Source organism: Rosa chinensis, chromosome 4, assembly GCF_002994745.2.
Source record: "Rosa chinensis cultivar Old Blush chromosome 4, RchiOBHm-V2, whole genome shotgun sequence".
Lineage (NCBI taxonomy): Eukaryota > Viridiplantae > Streptophyta > Magnoliopsida > Rosales > Rosaceae > Rosa > Rosa chinensis.
Window position 1 is genome coordinate 11,294,216 of NC_037091.1, and position 10,406 is coordinate 11,304,621.

The 10,406-nt window shown below is 38.3% G+C and overlaps 1 long non-coding RNA gene across 1 annotated transcript; it reads right to left on the reverse strand.

Annotated features, from left to right (window-relative positions):
- Nucleotides 1-249: 249 nt before the first annotated feature.
- On the reverse strand, nucleotides 250-8,599 carry LOC112196255. Its single transcript, XR_005809525.1, has 8 exons — nucleotides 8,059-8,599; nucleotides 7,673-7,962; nucleotides 7,300-7,381; nucleotides 3,124-3,255; nucleotides 1,671-1,954; nucleotides 836-876; nucleotides 594-717; nucleotides 250-485 (listed from the first exon to the last, which is right to left on the reverse strand). It is a non-coding gene; the product is annotated as an uncharacterized LOC112196255 (long non-coding RNA).
- Nucleotides 8,600-10,406: the final 1,807 nt, after the last annotated feature.

Genomic DNA, 10,406 nt, shown 5'->3' on the forward strand with positions numbered 1-10,406 from the left:
ACAACAGGCAGTGATCATTATATCTAATCTGTTGTGTGATCATTTGAACATCTCATTCCTAAATTAGATTGTGCATTCATTTGGTCCATTTACCAAATGAATAGTACTCTATCAAATACAAACATTGCAAACCATCAAATGATTCATATAACCAATACTTTAAACTTCAAAAGCAAAAGGGGTGCATTTCCCAATCATTGAAACCAACATTTTACACAAGAAAAGCATTCTAGTGCATGCCCATCTACTTGGGACATCAAAAAGATGATACACATATATATTGTTCCAAAACATGCCACACATGGTGCATACAATGTACCAGCAGAGAAGCACAAAAAAGATGCTTTCTTTATCTAAAATGTACCAGCAACAAGTGCACTACTTCATGACTCGTGCACATATGTGTTGACAACAAACTTCCCCCACTCATTTCGCACTTGATCAATATCCACTTGGGTGTATTGGTTGCTGCCTCTCCTCTCTCACTGAAATCAGTTTATTATATCAAAAGGATTAGTTAATCATTTTGGTGAATAAGGCATGGACATAATAACAAAGTACTAGTACTGAGTTTTTTGTTCTTCAAACATAACTTCCTTTGCTTTCTTTCTTCTGATTTCCTTTGCTGTTCTCTAATCTCTACTAAGTTTTTGTTCTTGTCATCCAACTGATAACATTGAGCTTTCCTCTAACCTTTCAACTCAAAATCAGCAGCATCTGTCCATATATAGGAAGGAATATATATCTAAGGCAGGACAAGTTGAGCATGACAAGTTGCTTTTAGAACCTAGTTACTAACACATGAAACATTCAAACTAAGATATTGAGTACTGACCTCTGTTCAGAGTCTTTGCTTATTTAGAACCAATGATTCTCCTACAGTAGCAAAAGATAACATTAATCAGATTGACAATATCAAACTAAGCATGCAAGAAAGATACTGTGACAGGACATCTCCGGAAACTAATAATTTTTCTTTAAAAAGAAACTTAATTTCCAATTTAGTAAATCTAACAGCTCAAACTAAAACAATTGTAGGGGTGATAGGAAGTTGGAACAAATTGTTCAACATGTCAAAAATTCATTCAAAGTATCCCAGTGCTGACAGTAAAAAGTGGTCTCAAGGGGGCAGGGAGGAAAAAAAAAAATTGAACAATGCATCAAGTTTCACCTCTTCATCAGCTCTTGTGCCCGTCATTGAAAATCACAAAAAAGGAGAAATGGTACCAATATTCAGGTCAAAGGAAGTTACATAGCCAAAGATAAGGGGCAATTAAATGCTCAAACCTGTAAAATTTGCCTGAAAGAAACAAAACAAGGCTAAAAGTATATGTAAGTTTGAACTGCCTGAAATTCAGCCATCTTCTCCTTTAATTTCTTTTTCAAAGCACTATAAAAGATGAAATCGGGCAAAGTAAGATTTGATTGAGTTGGCATATACAATTCTAACCTGTACCACCAAGATGGGCTATTAACTACATTGACCAATAAGAATGATTTAATCTACATAGTAATTCAATACCAGTCACCAAGAGAAATTCCGGTGCAAACATGGTAAATTCAATACTACTGTGCCTTGAAGTAAATTGTAGATTTCATTTAAAAGTTTCTATCTTTGGATTGTGTGAGGAAGTAAAGAGAGGCGAAGAAGAGAGAGAAGAGAAGCTTACCAATTCTAAAGTGTTCCTGGGGATATACTCCTGAGGCGGCCATGAATTCTTCCACAAATTTGAATTCATCCAAGTGATTTAGAACCCTAAGCTTACAGTAGAGGGCATGGCAGTTGAGCCCATTGTAGGTGCTCTTTCTTTTGCCTGCTCAGGCCTGCCTGACACATAAAGACCATTGCTAAGCTGATGAGATGGGAATCTGGAAGTCATCAAGCTTCTCTCGCGGCCGTAGAATAGATATACGAGATGACGGATATCTAAGAGATGAGATATTCAAAGTCCTACTGAGAGAGAGAAACAGAGGGATAGTCAAGTACTGTTCTTAATTATAATTCATAAACTAGCATGAACAATTGAGCTAACTATCAATTGTGAAATGATAAATTTTGAGAAACGACCAAATCAGCCACACCAGCATATAGCAAAGATCAAATACTGAACTCTTTATACTATCTCAGATTTCAAACTTAACCAAAGTATTAGCAGTTTGTGAACATATATTGGATATTAGGCATTGTCTCAGAGATCACTTCAAAATAACTTTTCTTTTTAGGAGGCACAAATGTATCTACTAAAATGTAATTTAAATATTCCAATATTGCAATGGTAGAAACCTATGAAACTTGACAAAATTACCTAAATGAACAAAAGACTACCAAGGAAAATAATACCAACTCCATTAGTTCCTAAGATTCAATCAGAAATCTATCACCCAAGATTGAATTTTCATCAGAGGAAGATTAGAAGCAAGAAGAAGTGATTCTAGGATATGTGTCTCCTCATGGATCTCAGAAAAATTCACAGGTAGAAAAAATAAAAGCTCTCAAAAATCCCAACAGGTCTCCGTTTGTCCTTTTTTCCAGGACTCCCAAAACCCACATTCAATAGTCACTATTTCTTTCACACATTTCGCTAATCCACCGACCAGAGTGTAAAAAAGAACTAAATCTATGACGTATAATGGATAATACAGGAAAAACCAGACAACCCTCCACACTAAGCAAGGTACATTAAAGACAAAAACATAAAAAACCAATCATTGACATCCAAAATCAGAGAAATAAGCATACCCATATCACCATTTAAAGGTAAAATTCCTGGAAGTTCAACAACTACCAAGTATTAACTGTGACTTTTTACAGTCAATATTTTAGAAGTGTAATTAAGGTGAAAATAACCGTATAAAAAAATTAATGTGAAAATAACTAGCTTAAAACAATAGCAGGTTGTAAATTAATGCTTCCTCCCGTACAGTAATCAACCAAAGTTACTACACTGTTGATTAAAGATTCAAAATATATTGCAAGACTAGTACATAGCAGAAACTCAGAAAATTATTCCAAAAAGAATAATTATCCTTTATGGCTCCTTGTTTTCCATGGACATCTGATTTCAACAAATGGGGTACCAAGATAATTAGATAATGCATGAGGAACACATGTAAGACATTTACCAAACATTGGGGGAGAGATTCCATATCAACTAGCTGCATAGTTGCTTCCTTGCTCTCTTCTTTCATCCTATCCAGCGATTCAAATCTTACATTCCCAACTTCCACTCTTAAAGTGGGATACTGCTTTAATTCCTACACACCACAGGGAAAACATCCCATTGAAAATAATAGATTAAACAAATTTAGGATATAATGAATAACTAATAGCTATCCTCTTAGGTAAATTCAGTATATTCAAGAACATACCAAGGTGTGAGACCTCGGAAATTTGTTATTAATTCCTAAATGTTTCCTGGGATTAATAAAGTGTTCGTTTGTACGATTTCGTGGTTTAAGGATGGAGTGGAATTATTTTCGGACGAATAATTATTTGAAGTGCACGTTTTAGGGGGTTTACAAAGGTTGACTTTTTATACGTTTAGATTCTGTGAGAACTTCCTTCATGAAAGTTGTAGAGCGCGTCGAGACGAGTTCGTGGACATGTGGAACGGGAAAATCGGAGTTCGTATGATGAAGTTATGGCCGTAGGAAAAAGTTTCCATTTTGGTATATATGAGATTTTTCCGGAAATTATTTTAGAAATTCCAACTTTCCATTTTGGGAAAGTCGGACTCTCTCTCTCCTCCCAATGCCGGAAATCGCCCTCTCTCTTCTTCCGGCCATTTCTTCCTCCTCCGGCCACCTTTGGACGTGAAATTCTTGGGGTAGCCTCGTCTCGACCTTGCGCACCTCCCCGTGGCCACCTTGCAACCTATATCGACCTGTAGCCGCCGCATCAATGAAAACCCGATCCGACCTCAATTTTGGGTCAACGCGGTTTTCTCTCTTCTCCGGCCACCATGGCTTGAGTTGTTGGACACCCTGGGATCGCCTGAGGATGCTGATGATGCTCCTAGAAGGACTTAGGCTGTAGTGGAGCGTGGAAGCAGATCGGAGCTCCGCCGGAAAACTGGGAAAATTCCGAGTTCACCGATTTTTGGGGTAGGTTTTCGACCCCTTTTACTTCGATTCAAGCTTTGTGATAGTTATGAAAGTTGTGAGGCTTGATGAAACGAAGAGGAGCAGCCTGGCCCCGACACCATTGGCGGTGGTCGGCGGCGGCTCTGCCTCTAACTCCGGCGGTCTTTTCCGGCCACCTCCGGGGACCTCTGGGGCAGTTTTTGCTCCTCAGTGTGATCTACTCGTTGATACGAGTATTTTGATATATAGTTTGTAATTTTTGGAAATCGTATGAGTATGTTATGAATTTTCTAAGTTTTAGGGTTTTCGGTTCGATCGGTTTTCTATCCGTGAGGATTCGGCTGTCCGATCGACTTGTAGTTTTGATATAGTGATCATAGAAGTGTTCCGAAGACGTTGGATGGTCTCGGATGAGGATCTGACTGTTGGATCGTCATATAATTGTGTTTTGTGAATTGTGTGTTTTGTGTGGTATTGAGTGTGACCTTGATGTGATTAGGTGATTGATAGAATTGCGTGAGAGGAGTTTGGATGATTTTGTGCTTGTCTTGGTATTTGTGTGAAGATGCAGCTAGAGTTAGAGTTGAGTAAATCTCACGTGGTTCATTTACGAACGAATTTTTTTATTACTCAGAATTATTTGTTTAATTGTTAAATCATTTTCGAAACAAATTATTTGTTTTAAAATATATGAACTTGATCGACAACGGTTCATGGGTAGGTTAAAACAATGTTTTGTTATAAAATGATTTTCGAGAAGTATAATTTATAAAACTATAGTTGGTATTAGTGGTCATTCCTGTGTGAATGACTACGTATATATATATTTACCTGGAATATATATATATATATATATATATATGGATGGCGTGACATTGTGATGTGCGTATGAACTGTGATTTATTCAGAATGTGGTATTGTGTGTTCACTCTTTGTGGAAAATTCGTTATATCAGGGGCTTGTTGATTTATAGTATTGAAAGAGTAATTGAGTTGGGGTAACATTTTGAGTCATGTGGGATTCTTTGTAAATGTTTTCTGATCTTCAGATCTGGAGTCACATTGGTGATCGTTTTCTGATCTTCAGATCTGGAGTCACAGTGGTGACCGTTTTCTGATCTTCTGATCTGGAGTCACAGTAGTGACCGTTTTCTGATCTTCGGATCTGGAGTCACAGTAGTGACCGTTTTCTGATCTTCAGATCTGGTGTTTATTGGGAGTTGATGGGTGATCATCTACTCTAGTTGAAGTTGATGGGTGATCATCGACTATCGACTTTAGTTTGGAGTTTATGGGTGATCATTGACTTTAGTGTGAGTTGTTTGACTTCTTCATTTATTTTCCTTTTCTTTCTAATTGTTGAATTTTAAGTAATCTCCTGAACTAAGTTATATGCAGGGATTACCGCTTTTTGTACTGTTTGTTTTAATGTAAATTCCTGAACTAAACTTTATGCAGGGATTTATATGATTTCTATTGTTTGTTTTTAATGTGATCTCCTGAACTAAGTTTCCATGCAGGGATTACTGACTTTGCTTAATTCAATTGTAAGTGCGGTTGTGGTTTGAGACTTGTAGTGAGTTGTGAATGAGTTGTGAGGTCATCGTTTTGACAAATGCTTTATGTTGAGGGGAAGTGAGTGTGATTTGTCGTTGAGGTGATATGATATGAACTTGATGTTTGGTCGTGTTGTGGAATTAAATATTGTTGCTTTAATTCTTCTCACGAGTTGAGGAATTATAAGCATGCGAGACGTGAGTCACTTTATTTGAGTTTACTCATACGGGCTGAAAAGCTTACCGGGTTTGTTTTATTCAATCCCGGTGCACTATTCTATGGTGTAGGGGTTTTTGTGCAGGTTAGAATATTGATTTATCGTTATCGAAGCTGAGGTGGACTTTCCGTCACGTGGGTGTAGAAGGGCGCTCATACTTGTAGTCTTCCGCTGTGTAGTGAGTTGGTGAGAGTGGTTACAGGTTGAATTGATATTCAGTTTAATTTGTAAACTATCTGTAATGTAATATGTGACTCTAAAGAACGAGTCGGTATTGACATTGTGAGCTCAGTTTGTTTTGTTGCTTAATTTAAATGAAAAATTTTCTTTGTGTTTTTCTTGTGCTTGTTAAGTTATCGCGTTGCGGATTTGAATTTAATTATTCAAAATTTGAGGCGTGATACAAGGTCACATTGAAAGACTTCTGAGCCAGCTCCTTCAATAAGGCATGAACCTGAAATCACGAGGAAAGAATATCAAGCAAAATGATTTAAAGCAGACACATAGTGCATTTTATGACATTATTCTAGCAGCAGCAGCAACCTTGAGTCTGAGACAATGATCAACATAAACATATATGGCTGCTGTTGAAACCAAAAAAAAAATTCACAAATCCAACTCGATGAGGGGGCAGCTGTTGAGATAAAAAAAAAAAAAATTGGTGCTACATATATGGCTGCTGTAAATTTCCTTCATATGCGAAAAATAAAGAATCAAGAATCTTTGTAATTAAGGCATGATTCAAAGAATGAATCAAACCTTCATGCCGCACTTTTATTCTAAAAAGAGACAAAAAATGCAATTGAATCACAGCTTGAAACAGTGGTCAAAAGTGATGTAGTGAACAAGAAGACAAAGGACCATGTTTAGTTATTCAAGTATGCAAACACAAAGAATGGTGGAAAAATTTGTTAACACAAAGCACTCAGTGGTGGATGTGTGCTTTCTTCGGTGGTGGCAATCAAAGCAATATAAATATGGCATGATAATTAATTGATCTTTTGAAGTGGAAGACAACAACAAAAGCAATGTCCAGCAATATTAATTGTTTTTGCAAGTTGGTTTTGGTGCAAAGAAATATAATGCTATGTGCCCATCTCCCAATGGAGGAGGAAGAAAAAACAATACAGCAGAGGAGAGGACGCACAGAGCAGAAACATAGAGAAGAAGATCTGAGGCATTTTCACAAACACCTGGTGGGCAAAACAAAAATGCAAGCAACCCTCAGACCATAAATTTAGCTTAAGCAGATTTGGAATCCTCTTTCACTGCTGCAAAAATGCATTGAAACAAATCAAATAACAAAAACCAATCGGACCCTGATTCCCTAAATCCCTAAACCCAAATGTGAAAGAGAGCAAAGTAGTCAGAGAGTACCAATTGGGGAAGTGTGGCTTCGCTGTAGATGGCTTTGAGTCTGGCGAGGGGTGAGAGAGTACTGACCTACATCTTAAAAGGTGCAGATGAACAGAGGAAGTGGCGATAAAAGCACAGCTAATACAATTATCAAACGAGAGCATATTCTCTGCAACCATGCAAATCACCATAATCACATAAAGCATAAGCTCCCAACAAGCAGTCATACACCTGAATCAAATATTCATGAACTCAATTCATCATTCAATTCAACCATAAACCACGCAAACTGCTCAACACAACGACCATGCAAATCAGAGTTCACCCAAAATGAAGTAAATAATCAACAAGAAGCATGCAATGTGTTTTTCCTTGGAAAATAGGAATTGGAACGAATACCAAATATTTTGAATGTTGAGGTGACAAAAAAAAGAAAATTGGCTGGTAAAGCCCGACCCACCGTAACTTTAAGCACCATTCCCAGGTCCCTGATTTCCCACAGATGACAGCCCCGGTCCACCCAGAGGATGATGCCCCAGCGGCGCTTGGCCACCCAAAAACCCCCCATACCCAAAACAATCTATGAATTACATTTTCAATACCTGTCAAAGAACTAAATGAAGCAATCTGATTTCAGATTTATCAATTATCAGTCCTAACAACAATGTGACCTTATCGGACATCAATATACTTGAAATACTTTGATGCAAGCAAGTCTACCAAGAAATTCGGCAATGTTTTAGAGTACACCTAGTGATAACAACAGAATTATCGTAAAGATCTCTTCAAATAGCAATAGAGGAAAATCAAAGCCTGGTCAAGTCCATAGAGAAAACCATAACTTACAATGTTACGAAGAAACCTAAGGAATATAGCAGAGTGAAACCTTATTCCGTTTCCCAACTTCAAAAACTCCATCAGTGTATCCAACACCACCTCCTAACAACATTATCAAATTTCAAATTAGAAGCAGTAAAGATATCTATAATTATCTGAATGGCTGTAAATTAAAAAAAAAAAAACTTGAGAGTTTCATCGGATTCCGGCAAAAGAAGGAGCTGGATGAGGGACTCGATGAGCTTGTCAAACTTGGACTAGAGCCAAGTGCTGTATATGAACTCGGGGTCATCGTCCTGGGAGTGATTGGGCTTGGAAGAAGAGGAAGGGAGGTCAGGCAAGACCGGAGTGAAGAAGGCTTGGATGGAAAGGAGAGATTTGACGACGTACTAAGGCGGTGAGGTTAGGGTGACGTAGGAGAGGAGCTTGGGGAGGTTGTTGATGTGGGTTCTGGAGCTTCCGAGCTTAGTGATTTTCTGCTTCTGCTTTTGCTTCTTCGAGAGAATGGAGGCCACAAATTTAGCTTCGGTAGATTTGGAATCCTCTTTAACTATTGCAAAAATGCATTGAAACAAATTAAATAACAAAAACCAATCGGACCTCGATTTCCTAAATCCTTAAACCCAAATGCGAAAGAGACCAAAGCAGTGACAGGGTACCGGTTGGGGAAGTAGGGCTTCGCTGTAGATGGCTTTGAGTCTGACGAGAGGGATGAGAGCAGAGTCGGTGTTGGCTTTAGCGTAGAGCTGTTGCTTCCAGTCCCACACTCCCACATGGTCTGCTAGGTGGCCTTGTTCAGTTTGATGAGGGAGTCCTTCTCCGCCTCTAGAGCTTCAATTTTGTTTTTGCTGCTTCACTGACCTTGCGCTCAGAGCGATGGGGACCCCGCATGGGTAATAAGTTGGAGAGAGCGAGTTAGGGTTTTGATGGTTGACGAAATTTTAGGGTCAAGAGCTGAGGGGTTGATGATTAGGGATCGGGGATGTAGGTTTCAGTGGAGAGATGGTGAAATCCACTGGGCGCTTCGATTGGAAGCCCGATTTTCATTTGAGTCGGACACGAAGGTTGGTTGTGGATGAAGATAAAGGTACTTGTCTTTCGGGGAGAGAAGAAGAGTGATGAAGAAATAGTGCTTTGAGGTGATCTGTCTGGGTGTTGGAAATAAACAAAGTGGGAGACAAAAGTCACTAGCCTCAGCCAATTAAGTTGTCAAACGCACTGGTTGTTGGCTATTTTTATTTTGTATTCATGTATTAGACAACATAATTTTGCTATGTGTTGTCTGATTCCGCACAAATTAAATTTGAGTTGTGGAAGCAAGGAGGGAAAGTTCCCGCTATGTGTAAGTAAAGTTCAATTTGGGAGCAAAGGAATGAGTGGCGTATGGAGACGCATCGAAACCTCTAATATATTTTCCTTGATCATACAACACAAAAACAAAAACTGTTGTGTGACAATTTGCAAACTACACTCATACAACAGATATAACTATTCTGTTGTACAATGAAGTACCAATTTGGAGCCAAATTTGGGGTCGATCTAGGAGGGAAATCTACCGCTATTTTTTTTTCATTCACACAACGAACTATTCTTATAACTATTGTGCAATGATCTACTAGCTAAAAAGTTCAGAATTTTAACCACCCTTATACAACACAAGTTTTGTAAACGTGTTGTGTGATTCACTTTTCTTAATCACACAACACTGTTTTTTTTGTTGTGCAAAAAGTGTTGTGTGTTAACGTTTTTGGTGTAGTGATTCCTCCCCTTCTCCATGATACAGCTCTTCAAAATATGAATTCTCCCCCTGAAGAGTTGTATCTGAAGAGGAAAAATAGCTCATGTCCTCAAAGAAAGTAACATCCATAGTGACATAGTACTTTTTGGTAGGTGGATGATAGCACTTGTACCCTTTCTGATAACCTCCGTAGCCAACAAACACACACTTAAGTGCCCGGGCATCCAACTTAGATCTCTGGTTTTTAGGAACATGGACAAAAGCAACACAACCAAAGACATGAGCTGGAAGATTATGAAATGAAGGTAAGGAGACATGAGATGCAAGAACCTCAAAGGGAATTTTTCCCTGAAGAACACTAGATGGAAGACGATTGATAAGATGGGAGGAAGCATATACAACATCACCCCAAAGATACTTAGGCATATGAGAACTAAAAAGAAGGGCACGAGCCATATCAAGTAAATGACGGTTTTTCCTTTCAGACACTCCATTTTGTTCTGGTGTTTATGGACATGTAGTTTGGTGAACAATCCCATGGGTTTTAAAAAAATCTTGGAAAACATGATTAACATATTCTCCCCCATTGTCTGAACGAAGAACTTTAATGGTGCTATGG